We start from the raw sequence: 4,408 nt of genomic DNA, 5'->3' as shown, positions 1-4,408 counted from the left end.
GGACAAAGTTTAAAGGAGTGTCTATACAAGGGATTTACTTTTTAATTTTATACAAAGATCTACATGACTTAATTCCTTGGTATGAAGTGAGGTGTATGCTCCTGTTGAAAAACAGCAGTAAATACATCTCATGGTGGGTTATACCATGTTAATGTTCATGTGGTTGTGTCCAGGGGCACATTTAGAGGGGGCACAGTAGCACTCACCTTTCAGACCATGCCAAGGGACTAGCAGCCAAGGACTTTTTTCTAGGTCCTGGAATCAGGTAAGAATTCCCCCACCCCCTTCTTCCCCTCCATGCTGTGGCATATCCCTTTCTTTTCTATCCCCCCCTCTCCCACCTGCCACTATCCCTACTCTCTCTGACTTGGGGACATGGGGAATTGTAGACCTGCTTCTGCCCAACTTCAGCTGGTATGCATAAGGAGTTGAGCAGCAGTGGCATTGGGAGGGTTCCTCTTCCCTGCCCAGTCTCTCTGGGTGTTCCTGCCAATCCAGAAGCAGATTCAGGGAGGGGGAACCCATACATCTGCTGCAGCTGTCCCTGGCTGAGCCCAGCTCCCCATGCAGCACAGCCCCAGGTGAAGTGGATCAGGAGTGGCTCTTGAGCTTCCTCCCACTCCTGGGGCAGCCAAGGACAGTAGTAATGGCAGGCTCAGAAGAGGAGGAATGGAAGAGGAGGCGACATGCTGCACATGAAGGAGAAGGAGGGGAGGGAAATTCTTTCCTGATTCAGGGCCTTAAAAATGAATCCTCAGCTACAGCTCCCACAGCAGAGTCTACCTGCCCTAATATGGGGGAAGGAGGGGTTGGTTGGGAGTGGAGGTGCTGCCATCCTTGCAGCACTGTTTGCTGTATCCACACTCCCCTTACAAAATCCTGAATCTGCCCATGGTCATATCTCTACTACAAACTATTTGATAGCCTTCCAGCTGCTTTCCTACATTACTTAGTCTCACGTGGATTGGCTATTCTTTTCGCTTATATTCTGAACTGCTCTAAGATTATGGTGACCAGCTGTTTAAATGTAAGCAAGCAAATAGGTTTTGTCTATTTGTGTCTGCATGTTCCAGGGATGAGCTTCCTAATTTTTTGTTCTAGCTTTACGTCCAGCCAATTCACCATGTGCCCAAATGCAGCTATTAAAAGATCTTCTGAAGAGAATGTGAAGATTCAAGAAGGCCTGAAGACATTAAAAAAGAGGCATTTTTGAGGGAATTACTAACAAGGTGGCCAAGAAGGATTATAATACAATGCCCTACAGTGTTGCAAAACAACCCCAAAGATATGAAAATGACTTACAAGACAGTGAAAGGCAAAAAACAGGTTTCTAGAAGGGCATGAGTGACCTGTATATATTATGAGCGAGACAGTATTCTGGCACAGGGCACTGAGCTTTGTTCCACACTTCATCTCAATCACGGTGGCTGATGAGTCCTAGATGCTCAGGAGTGTGCAACCAATAACTCCATACTTAAATATGTGCCTGATAGCTGGGACTTCTTTGATCTGACCAAAATCCATCTAGAAACAGACACCCAGGCTCCTATGCCTGTTGTCAACCAGCCTTTTGTTCTTGAAAGCATTCGTGATGCCAGCAGCATGGCAAAGGAGACGAGTAAGAATCATTATTTTTGCCTTTATTAGAAGTCATTGGTATTGTATTCTGTGACTCACATCTCGTATATGTCTTTATTTCTGGAACTGAATGTTGAAATCATGGGTAGATGTGAGCAAGTAGTCTTTCTGAGAGAAACTGCACCTCCTTCGAAGTTAACCTGTCTGCATGCCCAAATAGCACTGTATAGCAGTTGATGATAATAATACAATAGCCAGCTTTGCAACAAGAAACCTGTCAGCTACAGCTAGTCTCCATCTCCTTTCCTGGATCCCTCTTGTCTGCCCAACTGAGCCATTTCCAACCCCTCAACCTCCCTGCCTAACTGGTGACCACGCCACTTTCTGCTTCTGTCCCTCACAGGCCATACTCTGCCTACTATTTCCTGTATTCAAGTGCTAACCATACCAGGAAAAAAGGATACTTTACCCTAGAATATGGTCATTGGGAAACGTGTTGTGTAGCTATATTTCACAGTATAATGTATATTTCAATCAACCAATAAATTAATTCAGTTCAGCAATTAAAATTATTATTTTTTAGTACAAATCTTAGCAAGGACTTTTTCTCAGTACAAAACTAGTATAAAAACTAGTTGCAGCAATAAACAAACTACTGGTAGGAAACTCATACGCTGTGCAGGACTAGTAAGAAAGTATCAACATTATTAGGAAGAAAATTGTTAGAAAGAGCTTTTTGACTATGAGAGTGGCGAAGCATTGGAACAGGTTACCTAGAAAAACTGTGGAATCTTAATCCCTGCATATTTTCAAGACCAGGTTGGACAAAGACTTGCCTGGAATGATTTAGTTGGGATGATTCTGCCCTGACCAGGGATCTGGACTAAGTGACCTCATGAGGCCCCTTCCTGCCCTACTTTCCTGTGATTTTTCTTCTTTTTTTTTAACTTCCATTATGTTTGTAAATGATTGCAAAATGGCCCAAAATAGCAAATCTGAGCATGACCATGAGGGGAGGGGCATAAAAATGAATGTTAAGTACAGGAAATGCTCTAACAGGGCTCTCATGTTACACAGCAGGACTTCTTTTTTCTTGAAAAGGCTGCCATACGCCAGCCACAAAGAACATAAAGAAGAGCCATTTTGGTGAATAATAGCAATGTACATGTTGATAGATTTCTTAGATGCTTCAGAAATGGGTGTGTTCTAGGACTGTGCGAAATGTTGCCACCAGTTTTGTTTCGACGCTGTTTCGACCTGTTTCAAAGTCGAAACAACAAAATCAAAATGAAACAGATATGGTCAAAACAGCCTTGAAATGAAATGAGGCAAGTCGAAATGTTTCGCTTGTTCGACGATGTTTTGATGTTTTGCCCATAGGCTATAATGGGGAAGGTCAAAACAGCCTATAACTTTGTCATTCCTAGCTAGATTTGGATAAAACTTGCAGAAATAGTAGCCTGTTCTGAGGGCATAAAGCATGCCAAATTTCAAGAAGATAGGTGCAGGGGGTTTGGAGAAACTGCACCCCAAAGTCTTGAGAGCCAAACTTGTATCATGTGTATGTGTTAAGCCACAGCAGGGTCAAATGCTAGCCCCTGCTGAGGCCACAAAGCCTGCCAGGTTTCAAGAAGATAAGTGCAGGGGTTTGGGGGAAACTGCACCTCAAACTGCAGACAAGCAAAACTCATGACATGGGTGATCCTGTGTGTGTTAAGGCGCAGCAGGGTGAAAGCTGCAGGCCTGCTAGCCCCTTCTGCAGCCTAGGTGCCTGCCAGCTGTCAAGGAGATAGGTGTAGGGGGTTCTGGGGCCCTGCACCCCTAGCTGCTGACAGACAAAATTCGTGACATGGGTGCTTGTGCAAATGACTGTCTGTCTGTCTTGCGGCAGTTGATCATCTGTATTGACTATTTCCTCTCTTTAGTCAAGATTTTGTAGGTGTTAATCCATGCTTGTTAGGTCGCTATGTAGTAGCTAGGTACTGTGTATTGAGCTGGTCCCTGAGTGAATCATGATTAACTGGTAACTGGTAACACAGTAGCTTAGCAGCCAGGCCTGCAATAGTGTCCCCACCCCCTCCAGTGCCCCAAGACAGACACAGTTGCACAAGCACCCATGTCATGAGTTTTGCTTGTCCGTAGCTTGAGCTGCAGTTTCTCGCAAACCCACGCACCTATCACCTTGAAATTTGGCAGGTTTTGTGGCCTCACCAGGGGCTACTACCCCTGTGGTTTTGACTCCACTGTGGCTTAATACATACAAGTGACATGAGCTTTGATTTAAAAAAAATTGGGGTGCAGTTCCCCCCAAACCCCCTGCACCCATCTTCTTGAAACTTGGCAGACTTTGTGGCCTCAGCAGGGGCTAGCAAGCCTGCAGTTTTGACCCTGCTGTGGCTTAACACATACACGTGACACAAGTTTTGCTTTTAGGATTTGTGGTGCAGTTTCTCTGAACCCCCTGTACCTATCTCCTTGAAACATGGCAGGCTTTGTGGCCTCAGCAGGAGCTAGCATCTCTGCAGTTTTGACCCCACTGTGGCTTAACACGTACACAACATGAGTTTTGCTCTCAAGAGTTTGGGGTGCAGTTTCTCTGAACCCCCTGCACCTATCTTCTTGAAACTTGGCATGCATCATCCCCTCAGAAGGGGCTACCATTCATATAAGTTTCATCCAAATCTGGTCAGAAATGACAAAGTTATAGGTTGTTTCGACCTATAATAATATCCTATGGGTGAAACTTCGAAACAGGATCGAAACAGCAAAACGTTTCATCGGAACGAAATGGAACAGCCATTTCAACTCAAAACAAAAGTCAAAATGAAAG

This window comes from Alligator sinensis, unplaced genomic scaffold, assembly GCF_000455745.1.
Source record: "Alligator sinensis unplaced genomic scaffold, ASM45574v1 scaffold104_1, whole genome shotgun sequence".
Classification (NCBI taxonomy): domain Eukaryota; kingdom Metazoa; phylum Chordata; order Crocodylia; family Alligatoridae; genus Alligator; species Alligator sinensis.
This window is presented reverse-complemented; position numbering follows the sequence as displayed.